The 18,729-nt window shown below is 46.1% G+C and overlaps 1 protein-coding gene across 1 annotated transcript in view; it reads right to left on the bottom strand.

Moving 5' to 3' along the window:
* Window positions 1-18,729, bottom strand: part of LOC123772032 (BUB3-interacting and GLEBS motif-containing protein ZNF207-like) — a 310,957-nt gene that overhangs the window by 128,559 nt on the left and 163,669 nt on the right. The window lies entirely within an intron of this gene.

Here is an 18,729-nt window from a genome sequence, read left to right on the forward strand (position 1 = left end):
TGGCTTACGTGTACTAAGAGAGGTGATAGATTAAAGCCAATATTCCTGCACCTCTCATTTTATTGTATATTGCACAGCTTGTTATTGCTCATTTGTCTTAACGTAACTTTTCACTTTGTCATTTAATTATTCTTATTATTTTGATTGATTGATTTTATTATACGAATTTGTATGTCCATTTTATTCATGTTTTGTTTATCTAACGTAATTAAAATTCCATTGTTAAAATTTACTTGTGTTTTGTGTGTCGTCTCCTTACCTTACCACAGACGAAGTTCCAGATTTTCAATTTTTTTTTATTCTATGTGACGAGGCCATACCCCTAGCTTTGAACAGCCGAACACCAACGCGTTACCGTCACATATTATATGGGGGCCTGTCCTAGGAGCTTCACTCAGGTACTGGTGCCAAGTGGTAATTTATGGTAAGCGTATTTAACTTTGTTAACGTAGGTTTTGCTATTTTTCATATTCAATTTCATTTTTTATATGGTGCGGTGTATTGTGCATTACGAGAGTAACATATGGTGAAGGTGAGACAACTTTGGATTACGTGGTGACTGTAGGCCTCAGTCATACTCTTAATTGGTCATCTCTCCCTCCGTGTTATTACTCGTGTTTACCATCTTTGTCCCTTGGATATTTCTCATTTTGACAGATCATCATATTGGTACCCTGGTACTGTGGTCTGCCCCGGGTCAAGAGCACCCAATCTTCTGCAATCTGACTGTAGGAGGACAAAGAGGGCCATAGTTCCTCTAGCTCGAACTTTAGTTGCTGAATTGGGACCTCAGCAGCAGTTCTCGTCACCAGTTGACACCTCGCACCCCTACACGTCAGTCAGAGATGATGATACATACAACGGTAGGGAATTAGCTTACTTTTTCAGAGCACAAAAGTTCGCTAATTCTGTAAGTATCATATTAAATTCAGTAGGAAAAACTTGCTTTATGTCCTATAGAGACTCGGCAAGGTATCTTGAGGTTATCTTGAGATGATTTCGGGGCTTTAGTGTCCCCGCGGCCCGGTCCTCGACCTGGCCTCCACCCCCAGGAAGCAGCCCGTGACAGCTGACTAACACCCAGGTACCTATTTTACTGCTAGGTAACAGGGGCATAGGGTGAAAGAAACTCTGCCCATTGTTTCTCGCCGGCGCCTGGGATCGAATCCAGGACCACAGGATCACAAATCCAGCGTGCTGTCCGCTCGGCCGACCGGCTCCCCCGTATGCCTACATCCTTGGACTACCAATTTTACTTTTGAGGCAATTAACTGTTTCATTTGTTTTCGAAACTCTGTTTCATTTGTTAGTAGGATTTTCTTGCCCTTATCCTCTTACATGAGTACCGGGTACAAGATTTCCTTCGCCCTTGATTTAAATTAATCATTTAACATCTTGTACTTAACTTTAATTGTTAAAGATCCCACAGGATAGGTATCAGTGGCCACGTTGTCCTGTTTCTGACATTCACTATAACTGAATATTCGTGTTACATTTATTTGCTAATTTCACCATGTTTCGTCTCCAAGCTTTCCGTGCAAATCCAGCAGGTGAAATAGAGACTTTAAGTCGCGCCAAGAGGACTGAATTACAAACTCTTGCACATGAGTATCAACTAGAAGTTCCCTACCAAGCCAACAAAAATGACCTACACAACCTGTTGCTGGATTACTATTTAGAGCAAGGTAAGATCGACTCTGAAACTCATGAAACTTACTATATTGCAGATAAAACTGACTTGGCAACGATGAAACTTAAACTAGAGCTGGCCAAGATTGAACGTGAGCAGCAAAGAGAAGCAGCTGCCATACGAAGGGAAGAACAAGAACGAGAAATCACCCTCAGAGAACGTGAAACTACTTTGAGGAGAGAAGAACAAGAACGCGAAGCTGCCTTGAGGAGAGAAGAACACGAACGTGAGGTCGCATTACTCCGTGAACGTGAAAGAGTACAGCTTGAAACCAAACAACGCGAGTTGGAGATGCAACGCGAACATGACAAGCAACAAGCGACTCTGGCTCTAGAGTGTCGTCAACGCGAAATCGCCTTGGAAACTTCACACTTAACTCAACGCCAGCAAGCTACTGCCAATCTTCCCGTCAGTTTTAATATATCACATGCAAGTAAGTTAATGCCATCCTTTGTAGAAGCAGAAGTTGATGTGTTTTTTACCACCTTTGAAACCCTTGCTAATCAACTCAGTTGGCCTGTCGACCAATGGGCCACACTTCTCAGAGTCCATCTTACAGGTAGAGCTGCAGTCACACTCAGTACTTTGGCGTCTGAGAATGACTACCACACTCTGAAACAAGCAGTGTTGGACGCCTACCTCCTCTCTACGGAAAGTTATAGAAGGAAATTCCGTGACCACCTGAAGGCAAGTACCACTACCTTCCTTGAGTTTGCTAACACGAAACGGAGGTATTTCATGAAATGGCTGGAAGCAGCACATGTCTCTACTTTTACAGAACTCGTCAACCTGATGCTTGTTGAAGAATTCTTGAGACGTGTGCCGCCTCCTGTCCGTCTCTACTTAGCAGATAAAGAAGAAACCGACTACCTGAAGTGTGCTAAGTCGGCTGACACTTACAGCCTCATCCACCGGCTGACACCCGAACCATCCTCCAGTAAGAAGTCGTGGTACAGTTACGAGAAAGTGAGCCCCGATCAAGCTGGTTCGCAACTGTACTGCAAGTATTGTAGACTCTATGGACATACCATAGACAAGTGTGGTAAGTCTCAATACAAGGGAACCACTGACCCACAGAAACCCAAACCAACTCCTCCTAAGTCCGGTAAGCCTGTGATGAATGTTGGTGTTAATGTTAATGATCTTTCTCTTTTCAGTAACCACCTGTATACTGGAACTGTCTCTGCCAACGGTTCAAATCCGGAGGGACGTTTCAAATTGAAGATCTTGAGGGACACAGCTGCTCTTCAATCGATCATCTTGAAGTCGGCTGTGCCCAACATCGTCTACACAGGAGAAACTGTCTTCATCACTGACCTCACTGCTACCACTCCATACCCTCTCGCCAGAGTCCACCTGGATTGTCCCTACGTGAACGGAGAAGTCCAAGTCGCCGTCAGGGAAAAGCCTTTTCCCATGCCTGGAGTGCAACTTCTCCTAGGCAACGACTTGGCAGAAGACCTGCAACTGACCAACCTGATCGTCATGGACAAACCCCAGGTGTGTAACTCTGTGCCAAGTAACCCTATTCTAGCGTATGTTCCAGCAGAGGTTCAAGAGAGTGATGAAGTTTCTCCTCCGGTTCTCGTGACCACCCGTGCACAAGCCGCACGTCCACAGCCAGCTGACTCTACTGCTACCGCTGTCCCTCAAGACTCTCAGAAACTACCCCCGAATCTGACCAAGTTGGAGTTCCATAAGTTGCAGAGGGAAGATCTTACTTTAACACCATTGTTTTTCCAGGCTGAGACTCAACCCGACAGTATTCCTGGGTTCTTCCTAGAGAACGACTTGCTCTACCGCAGATATAGACCCAGTAAACTGAAGGAGGAGGCCGATTGGGCCAACATCGAACAACTTGTGATTCCTACCAGCCTGCGGCCCACTATTCTACACCTGGCCCACGGAGCGCTCTCCCACTACGGCTTCAACAAGACTTACCATGGAATTCGTCAAGACTAATACAGGCCAGGTATGGTAAATAGCATCAAACAGTACGTAAAACAGTGTCATACATGTCAGATGGCAGGCAAACCGAACATCTCCATTCCCAGAGCGCCACTGATTCCCATACAGGTGCCTGCGGAACCTTTCCACAGACTCATAATAGACTGTGTTGGTCCTTTACCTCGGACCAGTTCAGGTAACGCCTACATCCTAACCATCCTGTGTCCTACCAACAGATTTCCCATAGCAGTTCCAGTGAAGAACATCACGGCTGCTACGGTTGTAAAACGTCTATTGAAGATCTTCACTCAATACGGATTTCCCAGGGAGATTCAGAGCGACTGTGGTACCAAGTTCACCAGTGATCTCTTCAAAAGGACACTGGAGGAGTTCAACATCAAACAGGTATTGTCCAGCCCCTATCATCCTGCTTCACAGGGTTCTCTTGAACGTAGTCATCAGACAATCAAAGCACTCTTGAAAAAGTTTTGTAGTGAAACCTCTAAGGATTGGGATAAGCAATTCGACCTTATAATGTGTATTTACAGAAGTCTCCCCAATGAGTCCCTAGGAGTATCTCCTTATGAGATGCTCTACGGCCGTAAGTGCCGTACTCCCCTTAAGGCTTTCAAAGACTCTCTCCGAGATGCCACCTTCAGTGAACATCAGAATGTGCCCCAGTTTCTTCAAAACCTTCAACACATTCTAGAGAGAGTCCACCGTTTTGCCCATGATAATCTATTGAAAGCCCAGGAGAGGATGAAGACTCATTACAACCAGACCAGCAAAGTAAGAAAATTTAAGCCAGGAGACTTCATTCTAGCATACTTCCCTATCCCAGGTTCACCTTTACAAAACAGGTTTTCAGGACCCTACCGCGTCAAAGAGTGCAGAAATAACAACAGCTACGTCATAGAGACTCCAGATAGGCGGCGGAAGACCCAGCTGTGCCACGTCAACCTCCTGAAGCAATATAATGGTACTCCTCCCACTGTCCTGATTAACTGTTCTACCTTCACAGAACCCTACATCCACAGTGAGACCTTCCCAGCTTCTCCTCCCGAAAGCACTGACAAGGAGTCAGCGCTTTCTAATTCCGAAATCCTTAATGATCTTCCCAAATACTTTCAGGATAATAATCGTGCTCCTTTGCCCTATTCTAATCCCATTCTCGCCTCTCCAGATATCACCAAGCCTTTCGTCCTTCATGTCGACGCCAGTGGTACCGGCGTTGGTGGTGTCCTGATGCAACAACGAGGCGAGGAGGTTCTACCTGTCAGCTACTACAGCTACAAATTGAAACCACACCAGAGGAACTACAGCACTATTGAAAAGCAGCTACTATCCATCGTCCTGAACCTCCAACACTTCGCTCCGTACCTACAAGGCGCCAGGTCTACAACCATCTTCTCAGACCACAACCCTCTCCGCTTCCTACATCAAGCCCAATTCACCAACCAGCGTCTTCTACGATGGGCTTTGTATTTACAAGATTTCAACCTGGAGATCCGCTATATCAAGGGTTCTGACAACACCATAGCCGATGCCCTCTCCAGAGTTTATGAAGTAGAAGCGACTCCATCCATTACTCCACCACATAACGACGTACTTCTTCCAGAACCGCAGGCTTCGGGGGAGAGTTGTGACGATAATCTCCTTCAAGAGATTGAGCCTGCTCTTCCCTCCAAAAATACGTTGTTACAAATATATAAAACTACTATGGAAGAAATGTCCAACAACGACAACAACATCTCCAAGGTTTGCCAGAGCGCAAAACGTATGCAGCCAGGAACACCTGCTTCACCTCAAACCGCCAAACTACCTGTCTTGTTGCCGGCTCCTCGCTGATTGGCCGCCGGTCTGGCTGCAACTGCACTCCACCCACCATACTACTTGATGTCTGGGGCCACCACGACCTCAGTCTTCAGAATATTCAGTGCTTTCATACGGTTAACACTTCTTCCTCGTAGACTAAGCTTTGGCTTACGTGTACTAAGAGAGGTGATAGCTTAAAGCCAATATTCCTGCACCTCTCATTTTATTGTATATTGCACAGCTTGTTATTGCTCATTTGTCTTAACGTAACTTTTCACTTTGTCATTTAATTATTCTTATTATTTTGATTGATTGATTTTATTATACGAATTTGTATGTCCATTTTATTCATGTTTTGTTTATCTAACGTAATTAAAATTCCATTGTTAAAATTTACTTGTGTTTTGTGTGTCTTCTCCTTACCTTACCACAGACGAAGTTCCAGATTTTCTATTTTTTTTTATTCTATGTGACGAGGCCATACCCCTAGCTTTGAACAGCCGAACACCAACGCGTTACCGTCACATTCTTTTTTCACATTTCACGTCACATTCACATTCGTCAAAAAAGGGTTCTTGGCAGGTGGCCCCCTGTTCCTCGGCACTCCTTGCTACAGGTCCCAGTGCTGCCCCCTATGCTTTGGATGCGCTGCTGCCTCCTGTGGTTTGGCATTGTGTGCTGCTGCTTCCTGCCCTCCATTCTTCTGTGCTTCCGCCCTCCATACAACAGTGTTCTGTACACTGTCCTTCTTTGCAGTGGAGTTCTGCACTGCAGTCTTCTGTGATGCTCTCCTCCCTGCAGCAGCCTTCGGTGTTGCTGAATGTTCCAGTATTCATGCATCGAACCTGTCATACGCTTGCTGGATGCGCTCCCAAGGCGGAGTGAGCACTTTAGAGTATTGTGACAAGTATCCTTAGCAAGTTAACAGAAAGATATGTGGATTAATGGGCTTGTCGACGGGTGTAGTGTTTTTCTGCTTTGCCAGGTGCTTTTGTCTCTTTTTTTTTTGTGGTGCTTCGGTGCCCTTTTTGTTTTACCTTGGTTTATCACGTTTCAGTTCTTCTTTCTCCGTCTTGTTTATATTGTTTGTTTTGGTCATGTGTTCTAATTGGCACGCCCTGTCAGGGTAATGTGGGTTTTCTTTAGTTTATGCACTGTATTTGAAGGTGTACAAAGTTTTACAAAGGTATACAGGTGTACACAGGTGTACACTGGTATACTGGTGTACAAAGCAGGTAGTTCACATGTTTTCTTTGTTTGGTTTTGGTTACTTTGGCACTTGGATGCTTATGCGCTTATGCTTTTATATTATATACGTGTAATTTTATGTAATTTTATGCTACAATAAAATAAATTGTGGCCATTATGCAACCTAGCCAGAGCCGTTTCCCATTATCTATTAAGGTGGAAAGAGGAAGGCCATGGGTAAATGTCATTTTCAGAGTAAACCTGTTTTACAGCCCAACGACCCGGCAAATGGGCCTGGATTGCAGAACGAATGACTGGATACAAATCTGAATAAGGAATCACTCTCCGGGAAATGTTGGGAGAACAATTGGCCTACTTTGCAAAGATGTCGGGAAGTTCATTGGAGATAACTCCAATATGGCTAGTAACCCAGCCAAATCAAACAGACAGAATTGGATTACCGCCGCCACCACAGGATGCAAAGGGTAAGAAGAGACAAGAGCCATCCGGGCTCTACGAGAGTCAAACAAGAGTTAAAAATCTGCACCAAGTTTCAACTTGATGGTTCCGCCCACTCTTCAGGAGTGGGCAACAAATACAGATGTGATCAGGGAAAACAACAGCGTTGCCAACACTGTTGACAGACAGACCTATCTATGAACAGGACAATGGAGAGTGCGTGAGAGCAAAAATTGTCATCTGCAGTGTTTTATTTCAAACGCTAGTAATGATTTTTCAATCAAGACGGCGTTGCACAGGTGACATGAAAAGTACAACCATTGCGATGGGATCCCTAGAGTTCAAGGTTCCCGTAATCAATCCTATTTTTTACTTTAGTTGACCCTATTTGCTAGGTTGTGTTCCCTAAACGTTAGGTCGTCAAACATCATTATTTCTACATCATTTACATGTTTGCTTTCATTCTTGGAGATTTGGTTGTTTTGTAGCCTGTATTCTGTTTAAAGAGCTTCACTTTTTACCTTACCGAAATACCTTGAATCTATCACTGTTAAACATCATGTTATTTTCGGCTGCTTCACTTTTTACCTTACCGAAATACCTTGAATCTATCACTGTTAAACATCATGTTATTTTCGGCTGCCCAACTGAAAATTGTATTAATATCAGGTAATAGTGTTTTCCACAGAATTAATTGTTATGCTGATCTTTTTTTTTTGCAAAAGATAATACGAAGCAATGACTTGTATCTTTATCTATATCTGATATGAGAATAAGGAAAAGTAGTGGTGCAAGAACTGTACCCTTAGGTACAGAGCTTTTTACTGTGTTTGGACTAGTGTTTACTTGAATGACTGTTGCTGTTTGAGTTTGACCGAAAATTTAATACCCATCGTTCTACATTACCTATTATTTCTACTGACTTCATTTTGAGTGCAATCAATCCATGGTCATGTTTATCAAATGCCTTTGCGAAGTCCAAACATACTGCATCTGTACTCTATTTTACTTCTAATTCATCAGTAATTTTTCATAGTGGTCGAGTAGCTGTAAAAGGCATGATCTTCCCGCCCTACGTGCATGTTGACCTGGGTTGTGGAGGTCATTGGTCTCCATGAAACCAGAGACTTGAATCTTGATCAATCTCTTATAATCTTTTATTTTGTACTTCTTATTATAATGCTTAGCCAGTGCTGTGCTCTCTGCCTTGTGTACAGGAGCTGTATATGTACATGTATGTGCTTCTGGTATCTCTGCAGTGTCCAAGCTTTTTCTTCACACTATACTGAGTGCTTGTGCTACTGGCACTTTGCATCTGCTTAGAAATATTGAATTCCGTGAGGCTGTACAAAGGACTGAGTTAATTGGGCATGTTGTCAACTTATCTCATTCAAAATATTCAGAGTTTGTGCTGATTCAATGATATTTTCAAGGGTATGTATATTATGCATAAAGAGTCTGTCATGATATACCACTTTCATGCTTTTTATTGGGGTGCTAGAGATATCCTCATGGTGCATTTTTGGGATTTCACTCATTTTTTGTTGTCGTTTGTGTACGAACCTTCACTCGTTAGAATAGGTCCAATAATGACAGACTTTTATTTCGATTTCACATATGATAAGAAATGTTTTGGATTTTTCTTTATCTTTTGTATGGCTAGCTGTTTGAATTACATTTTTTCAATATGATATGACTGCAAGGGATAGCCAACTTTAAAGGCAAAATATCTCAATATGCGTCATTCTTAATTTAGTTTTGAATGACACCATTGGATACAGCAATTTTTTCTGTTCACGAGTAACTTTTATTTAGGTTGGGATCTGAATTCCTAGTTCAGCCAGAGGACTCTGAAAATGACATAACTTGGTGCGATATAGAAAAAATCAAATTATGATTCTCCAACTTCTTTGTGCACTGATTATGACTGCTAGCAAATTGATATCCAAACTGATTGGAAAAATTTTAAGCTTCATTGGGAAGAACATTTTTGGGTGGGATTCAGAATTATTATTAAACAATCAGTGCTATTTTAGGTTCCTGTTCTATTTTTATCTATACATCTTTGCAGTATCGTGTCAGGAGGTCAAACATTGTTGTTTACTTATTTGTGTAATTTACTTGCAAAAATACACAAATAAAAAAAATCAATATTAACATTAATGTATTACAGGTCTCACTTGAAATTACTGTATTCAGTTAGTTAAATAATTTGATTTGAATTCGATTACAGATACGTCATGAATCAGGATTCCATTGGTTTATTGCCATGTGTAATTGCTAGCCATGAGCGTGGCTCTTCTGAATGTCACTTGACAACCTACACTCCCAACAAAGGCTAGAAGTTTCTAAAACAGTAAACTGCAGAAGATAAAAAACTGATAGCAAAGCGAAGGATGGAGAATCTCAAGTGTGCCTCCATAATGAAGCTTTGCTGTTGACGAAATTTTAATTTTTGCAAAAAAACTTGCTCCAATCCCTTCAAGAAGAAATGGCATGTAAAGCGAAAAACATTGCGACCAATCACAGTAGTTACTGCAGAGAAAATGTCAGATATGCTGAAAGTCAGTATTAAGCCTGGCCAAAAGTTGTGCACATCATGCAGAAAGGAATTCGACAGTAACCAGGTGAGTGAGTCCAGCTCTACTGAATCTGATGGCCCTGCTGATAATATGGAAAACTGTGAAAGTGTAAACACAAGTTTATCAGTATTAGACATCTTACCCAATATATATCAACGAGTTAGTGCAAGGGATAAGCATGGTTATACAAAGCGTAAGATTAGCCAAGCACAGGAAATAATTGCCGAGCAGATTGCTGCAATTGGAAATATTGATTGTCAAAACCTGTTGGTACCAAGCTTCTAGCCAACAGTGCATAAATTGCCAAGACTTCGATAAACTCATTGAAGAAATGAAGCTAAAATTCCATGTAGCAAAGCGCCAAGAAATAATACAAATCCTATCCCTTGTGCCACAAAGCTGGTCTATCAAAAAGACAACGGAGCCATTCAAAGTTTCAGAATACATGGTTCGCGAAGCTAGGAAGTTGAAAGAAGAACAGGGAATACTAGCAATTCCTAAGAAAATACAGGGCAAGACAATTCCAGAGGAAGTGAAGGAAAGGGTAGTACAGTTTTTTGACGGTGAAGAATTTAGTCGAATGTGTCCCGGAAAGAATTGAAAGAAAAAAAGTCAGTGCACAAAGGAGAATCATAATTTCATTTTTTCGATATTGCACCAAGGTATGTCATTTTCAGAGTCCTCTGGCTGAACTAGGAATTCAGATCCCATTCTAAATAAAAGTTACTCTTGTTTATAAAAATCTGTTCTATCCAATGGTGTCATTCAAAACCAAATTGGGAATGACGCATATTGAGATATTTTGCCTTGAAAGTTGGCTAGTTTTGCACATCAATTTTTTGGTCCAACTTTCAAGTGGGCCACCTGTGGACAGATGGATACAACAGAGTTGCTATTGCATCACTGCATAATATTGTACTTGCTATACATCGTTGCAAAGGATCATGGCGTTTATACCTTTTGCTGATGAGTAAGTGGTCTCCAAATTTCTCGCGACAAAATTTGGCAGTGATTTTTGCATGGATGGATAGATGAATGGTCACCCATACTTCTATTTCGATTAAAGTACGTTATTCTACACCAAACGTTGTCCTGGTATGTCAAATTTCACACTCCTATAGACAATAGAAGTGATTTAACAAAGGGTCAAAGTTGATCATTTTTGTGGTACTTACGCATTAACGGGACGAGAGCCCATTGAATATGGACCTGTTATTTAAGAACCAAAGCAGATTGAGCTCTAATATTTTGCAAAGTGTCATTTGAGGTCTAGGGCTATCTTACTACAAAATTTCATGGCATTTGTAGAAGGTCGAGTGGGAGCAATAGGTGACTTTTTGGTAATTTGAGATGGAATGACCCAAATGTACTATTCCTTGTGAAGCGAGTGCTCGCCTAGCTCTTGGCGGAGGTGGAAGTGTCGCCTGAGAGTTCCTGGTTTGCTGACTCATTATAGTTTGTGTTTGTGAGCGCACCCTTGGGGCCGTGATGGCTGGAGGGATGGCGGCCCCCCTTCCCTCTGTGAAGCGGAGGGATACCATTGGACTAGAATTTACTGGCCCAGCGTTTTACCCGGCAGTTGAGGTGGTGATGATTGACATGTTGCGCATGGATGTGACATCTATGTGCGGCGTTCAACTAGTATCCAAGCATCGAGCTGTTGTGAAATTCTGCTCCGTGGCTGTGTATCGTGAATTTGTGGACCGCAATGACAGGAGGATGTTTACTCTGCCTGAGGGTGGTGGTTCGGTGGAAGTGTCGGACAGGTGCAGTGAGACTACCTATGTGGCAATTCATAGTGAACCCTTTGAGTTCCCCGACTCCCTTCTCCAGCATCACTTTACTCGGTATGGGCGGGTCTGAGTGTCTGGAGTCTCCTCTGAGCGGTGGAAGGGTGTCCAAAATGGGACACGCACTGTGGCACTGCTCTTGAAGGACTCCATCCCTTTGCCTCTTCTGCTTCAGGGCTTCATGGTATGCGTATTTTATGGGGGTCATCCCCGGACTTTTTTTCCGGTGCGGACTCTCGGGCCATCAGGCTGCGAGATGTGATGCGAGCCGGGTCAGGCCTGGGAGGAGGACTTTCCCCGGTTAGCGGTCCCGGACCTGTCAGAAGGTGCTGCTGTGGTCAGTGATACTTCCCAGTCGTCTGGTGCCCCGTTGCCGGTCTCTGATGCCAGCCTCGATATGCCTGTGGGTGTCGGAATGGAAGTTAGTGCATCCCCAGCTCCCGCACCCCAGCCACCCCTACCTGCTTCGTCTCCAGTCGAGTCTCCAGTTGTGTCTCCTGTGGTGTGTGGTCTCGTGCCTCCTGACGTCGAGGCGGCACCCCGGCCTGTACTGTCTCCGGCAGCTGTGTCTTCGGCCCGTTTCGGCGTTCACACTGTGAAGTCTCCTGTGGTGTGTGGTCCTGTTCCCCGGGTTGATGAGGCTGCGATGTTGAGTGATCGTGCGCTGCAGGGAGTTGCGCAACCGACTGGAGGTTCTGCTTCAGTGCCTCCTGGTGAGGGTGATAGTTCCGACGACCTGCGTCTTGTGTCCAAGCGTTCGCGGCAAGGTTTGAGTCTGTCTCCGCCTCGTGGTGACTCCTGGGCCGACGTCAGGGATTTTGGGGTCTCCAGAATTTCGTCGTCTGTGGATGATGATGTGGACGACGCTGTTTGAGTGCCTGCGGCTCCTGTGGGCCCTGTTGCTGCAGTGGAGGTCTTGTGGTGGGAATGACGCCTGGCCCTGGTCCCCGGTTGCTCGTTCCCCGAGTTGGGAGGTTGTGGCACCGACCGAGGTTGCGGGAGAGGGTGGGGACTTGGTGCTGGTTCTTAAGAAAGATTTTGTTGCAACGGCCCCCATGCCTCTGGTGTCCATGTCTGTGCCTTCCGCTTATCTGCTCTCGGTGATGCCGATCGCTGCACGGCTGCTCTCTGCTCAGCCGTCATTTGTTACTCCGCCCCCAGTGGTGTCGGCCCCTGCACCATCGCCCTTTGTGATTGTGTCCCCTGCGACTCTGCCCGTTATGTTACCGCCCTGTGTTCGGCCAGCTCCTGTGCTTCAGTCCCATGGGGCTCCACCGTCTGTACCAAAGAGCTCTGTGCGGCCTCTTCCCGTGACTTCCGCCCCCGTGGTGGCCGAACTGGATGTTCCTCACTTCATGCATCGTCAGCGAGGATCACGTAGTCACGTTAACGCATCTGCGGAATTGTGGGCTCAGCGGGATGCCTACAGCAAGAAGTAACTGCGTCATTTCTATACAGATAAATATGATGATGATTAACTGTGTGTGGTTCTTGCTCTGTGTTGCTTTATTTGTTTTGATGAGCTATGTGATTCGTTTTTTTCATGTGTTTCTTGCTTAGTTATTGTTGGGTTATAATGCTCAAGTGTTTTTTCTTTATTGACTGTATTTCATTGTTACCTATGGTGATAATTCCATTTTGTGTATTGTATGACTTTTGTTTGTGTTTTCCCTGCTCTACAGTTTGTCAGTGTGTTTCTTGCTTTGTTCATGTGAATGATGCTGTTAATATTTTTCTGTTTTGTTGTATTTGTTTCCGAAATAAAAAGAAAAAACAAACTCTAAAGCGAAGGATAACCATAAGGTCTGGGACCCCCATTACAAGAGATCTGGTAAACACATAGTTCATTGATTTATTGAACAATCAACCACTGAATGTAAGTGTAGTGCTTTTAAAATGCTAATCTAACCTACTTACTTAAATTACACAGACTTATATCTCTCCTTCATAAACAGTGCTTGAGGTGTCTTTGAGGATAACGAAGATATCAATACCAGATCATTTGGGATATGGGGGTGACGTATCTGGTGAACAGACCACTGTAGAGGTGACGCACCTGGGGACCAGGCAACTTTACTGAACCACTTGGGGGGGGGGGGGACGGTGATTGGCTGGATGGTCGGCAGAGGGTGCGGATGTGTGATCATCACTCCTCCAGTGTTGACCCGGTGCTTTGTGTGACCGGTCCTGTCACGGGCCTTCTAGACGTGCTAGCCGGCGGCATGGGGCTGCCCTTGCCTCCTGTCCGCCATACTGAAACTCTATGCTTGGAGTTTTCTGGATAGGCGTCCTACCTGTCGGTGGAGGTGGTGATACTTGACCTGCATGTTGCTGTGGCGAACATGTGTGGCGTGAAGCTACTCTTCAGTGGCCTAGTACTTGTTAAGCTCGGATCTTCTGTGGTATTCTAGGAGCTGGAGGCCTCGTATGATATGAGGACGTCCCCTTCCCCCCTTGCCTGGTGACGGTGTAACTGTAACAGTGTCGGACTGCAGTGGTTCCTCTACCTATGCAACCCGTTCTCGCAAATTTAATGTCAATATTGACTTATTAGGTGCGTGCATAGGTGACATACTAAACATAATAGTTTCCCTTGAAAAGCTTCATAGAAAACACCGACCTTACCTAACCTACTTAGTATGTTAAAATAAGCATCTGATAGCTTCGTAATTACAATTGTTACTTAACCTATTATAGGTATAGGTTAGGTAATAATTGTAATTACGAAGCAATAAGATGCTTATCTTAACATACTAAGTAGGTTAGGTAAGGTCTTTGTTTTCCATGAAGCTTTTCAAGGGAAACTATTATGTTAAGTATGTCACCTATGCACATATTTAATAAGTCAATATTGACTTATTAAATTTGCGAGAACGGGTTGATCTATGTTGTGGTGCATGGAGTACCGTTCGAGTTCCCGGAGGGCCTGTTACAGCGTTCTTTTGGCAAGTTTGGGGCTGTTGTGAATGTGCGGATGAACGTTGTACTGTCTGGCAGATGGCGAGGCGTTTTGAACGAGCCATGTATTATAACCATGTGCCTTCAGTCTCCGATTCCTTCCTCCATAATACTTCTTGGCCTCAACGGTCGCATCTTTTACGCTAAACAGCCTAGAATGTGTTTCCATTGTGGTCTTGATGGGCACCAGGCGACAGGTTGCCATGCAGATAGTGCGGCTCCCGTGACCTTGTTCCCTGAAGAAGACTTTTCCCTGCTGGTGAACGTGCAGGCATCTGTGTGTGGTGATGTGGCGGATGTCACTGTCGTCCTTGTGCTCCCAGGTTGTTATGATGATGTCCTGGCCATGGATCGTGTGGTCCCGTCTGTGACGTGCCAGCCTGCACCTCCCCGTGGCCTTTTTCCTCTGGCGGTTTCTTTGGAGGACATGGTTTCTTTGGTGGATGGGGAAAGTGGTGCTGCATTGTATTTCAGATGACATGCCTGTTCCCATTGCGTCGTGTGTGGTGGTGCATGGTCCGATGCCTCCGCATGTTTCTCCGGGGAAAATCTTGCATGGCTTTGCGGAGCGTGCCTGTGAGCTGTCACACTATGGTTCTCCTGGCTCGCCTGTGTAGGTCGTGAAGGCGTTGGAGGACTCTGATAATATGCGGCCAGTTTCGAGACGATCTCGTGTGGCTCACAATGCGTCCCCTTACCCTGCTCGTGCTTCATATGCTGATGTGGGTGATTTTGGCAGTTAGCTGTCTTCCTTGAGTTCTGATGCGGATGATGTGGGTGATGCTGTTGGGGTGTCTGTGACTCCTGTAGGCCGTCTTGCGGCGGTGTCGGGTCCTGTAGTGGACTCATTGCCTAGCTGTTCTTGTGTCTTCTCTGGCTGCCTCTGCATCCCCGATAGCTGGTGACCTCCCTGGATTGTGGCCCCAGTTGTGGATTCTTCTTAAAATCCTTTTCAAGAAGGATTCTGTTTTGACAGCCCCCATGCCACTGGCCTCTCTGACCATGCCCTCAGGGAGGGCGTGGTCAGGGAGGTCAGCGCGTCTGCCCTCCGTGCTCAGAAAGTGCTGGAGGACTCCCCGTTCTACAGAATGTGTATGCAACTCCGTGCGTCTGCCCCCTGTGCAGCCAGCCTCTGCGCAGTTGCCCTCTGCACAGCTGTCCTCTGTCCTCTAGATCTTCGTCCTCTGTGCCATGCGCTTCCGTGGTTCTGCCTCTCTAGCCTGTGTCATCTGTGTCTTCGACCCATGTCGTTGAATCAGGCCCGGACGCCTCCCTAGATCGTCATTCCTGAATTTATGTGGTGCCCAATCCGCCCAACCAAGGAGGAGTCACCTCTTTGGGATTCTTACTGTTCTTGGTTTCCTGTGCAACAGTTTCCAGAGAAGTATAAGTATCAGTAGAAACCAGTGAAGCGTGCTTGACCTCGTTCCCGGTCTATGTTGCTACCCTGGAAGCTCCTGTGTTTGGTTTGGTTTTATTTACATTCTATTTTTTAGTACTTCTGTGTATTTTCGTTTGTGTATCATGTTGGTGTTTTATGATATTTTGATTTTATACTGTTCCTCTGTTGGGGAGCCTGACAGCTGAGTGGATAGTGCTCGGATTCGTAGTCGTGAGGTTCCGAGTTCGATCCCGAGTGGAGGGGAGATAAAACTGGGTAGAGTTTCTTTTGCCCCTGTTACCTACCCGTAAATAGGTACCTGGGAGTTAGACAGCTGCTATGGGTTGCTTCCTGGAGGGATGGGGGGTGTAATAAAAAGGAGGCCGGGTAGAGGACTGGGCCGCAGGGACGCTAAGCCCTGAAAATCACTTCAAGATAACCTCAAGATTCTTGTGTTTGTACTGGTGACTTGACACTGGGATTACTTTGTATATATTGTGTATTTCCATAAATTAAAAAAAAAATGGGCGTGACGTATCTGTGAACCAGGCAACAATATCGGACCACTTAGGGGGGGGGGGGGGATGACTTATCTTGGGACCAAGCAACAATACAAAACGACTTGGGGGTGACATATATGTGGACCAGGCAACAATATCGACCACTTTGTATGGTGACGTATCTGGGGACAAGGCAACAATATCGGACCACATGGGGGCGACGTATCTGGGGACCAGGCAACAACACCAAATCACTTGGGGAATGTCGGGGTGCTCGCCTAGCTCTTGGTGGAGGCGGACGTGTCGCCTGTGAGCTCCTGTTTTGCTGGTCAGTGGTAGTTTGTATTTGTGAGTGGGCCCTTTAGGCCGTGTCGGCTGGAGGGATGGCAGCCCCCTCCCCCCAGTGAACCTGAGGGTTCCCATTGGGCTGGAATTTACTGGACCAGCGTCATACCCGGCTGTTGAAGTGGTCATGATTGATATGTTGCGGGTGAATGTGGCATCCGTATACGCCATTTAACTTGTATCCGGGCATAGAGCTGTTGTGAAATTCAGCTCCACGGCTGTGTATCGTGACTTTGTGGACCGCTATGATGGGAAGATGTTTAGTATGCCTGAGGGTGGTGGTTCGGTGGAAGTGTTGAACAGATGCAGTGAAACTACCTATGTGGGAGTTTATGGTGCTCCCTTCGAGTTCCCTGTCTCCGTGGGTGAAGTGACTCCAGCGTCACTTCACCCGATATGGGCTGGTCTTGAGTGTCCATATGAATGCTGTCTCCTCTAGGTAGTGGACGAGTATCCCGAATGGGACCCACACAGTGGCGATGCAATTGAAGGACTCCATCCTTTCGTTTCTCCTGCTTCTGGGCTTCATGGTACACATATTCTATGTAGGTCAGCCCCGGACTTGTTTCCAGTGCGGGCTATCGGGCCACCAGGCTGGGGGTGTGGGGCAAGCCGGGTTGGCCCTCTGAACTTTTTTAGGGAGGAGGACTTTGCCCCGTTGGCAGTCCCGGACCTGTCACCAGGTGCTGCTGTGATGAATGATGCTTCCCGGTCGTCTGGTGCCCCGTTGCCGTTCTCAAATGCTAGCCTACATGTGGCTGGGGGTGTGAGTGTCGGGGTGGTAGTTAGTGCATCCCCGGCTCCCCTGCCTCAGCCATGCCCGCCTGCCTCTATCTCCAGTCAAGTCTCCAGTTGTGTCTCCTGTGGTGTGTGGTCTAGTACCCCTAGTCATCGAGGATGCGCCCCGGGCGTGCACGGTCTCCGGAAGATGTGTCTTCGGCCCATGTTGACGTGCATGCGGTGATGTCTCCCGCGGTGTGTGGTCCTGTTCCCCGGGTTGTTGAGGTTGCGATGTAGAGTGATCGTGCACTGCGTGGAGTTGTGCGGCCGACCAGAGGTTCTACTGCGGTAAATCTTAGCGGGGGTGATAGTTCCGACGACCTGTATTAAGAGCGATTTCGGCGAGCTTCGAGTATGTCTCCGCCTCGTGGTGAGACCTGGGCCGACGTCAGGAATTTTTGTGACTCTGGGAGTTCGTTTTCTTTGGATGGTGATGTGGGCAATGATGTTGGGGTGCCTGCGGCTTCTGTGGGCTGCGCTGCGGTGGTGATGGGATTGTCAACTGATCCTGTGTCTTCTCCAGCTGCCTCCTCATCCCTGGTTGCTGGTTCCCCCGGGTTGGGCGGTTGTGGCGCCGGCCGCGGTTGCGGTAGATGGAGGGGACTTGGTGATGGTTCTTAGGAAAGATTCTGTTCTTGCGACCCCCATGCCTCTAGCGTCCTTGTCTGTGCCCTCCGTGCGTCTGTCCTCAGTGCTGCCAACTGCTGCGCTGCTGCCCACTTCTCAGCCGCCCTTTGTTACTCCACCCCCTTGTGGTGTCAGCGTCTGTGTCATCGCCCTCTGTGATTTTGTACCCTGCGACTGTGCCCGTTGTGCTGCTGCCTTCTGTAGGGCCAGCTTCTGTGCTCCAGCCTCTCGTGGTTCCACTGCCAGTGCAGCCGAGCTGTGTGTGGCCTCTTCCCGTGACTTCCGCCCCCGTGGAGAGGGCGGAAGTACTTCATGTATCGACCGCGGGGATCGTGTCGTTACATTTCCTTGTCTGCGGAGGTGTTGGCTCGGTGGGATGCCTTCAGGAAGAAGTACCCTCGTGGTCTATTTCCGGATAAATATAATGATGATTAACTGTGTGTGTGGTTGTTGATTTGTGTTGCTTTATTTACCTGTTTTGATGTGCTGTGAGATACAGTTAATTTTGTTTGTGTTTCTTGCCTGGTTATGTTGGGTTATAGTGCTCTGGTGCTTTTCTTCTCAGACTGTGTTTAAATGTTACCTATGTTTAGGTTTCCATTTTATGTGTATTGTACGACTTTTGTCTGTGTGTTTGTTTTACTGCTCTTCAATTTTGTTCATGTGT

The sequence above is a fragment of the Procambarus clarkii genome, chromosome 38, assembly GCF_040958095.1.
Source record: "Procambarus clarkii isolate CNS0578487 chromosome 38, FALCON_Pclarkii_2.0, whole genome shotgun sequence".
In the NCBI taxonomy this organism is placed as follows: Eukaryota; Metazoa; Arthropoda; class Malacostraca; order Decapoda; family Cambaridae; genus Procambarus; species Procambarus clarkii.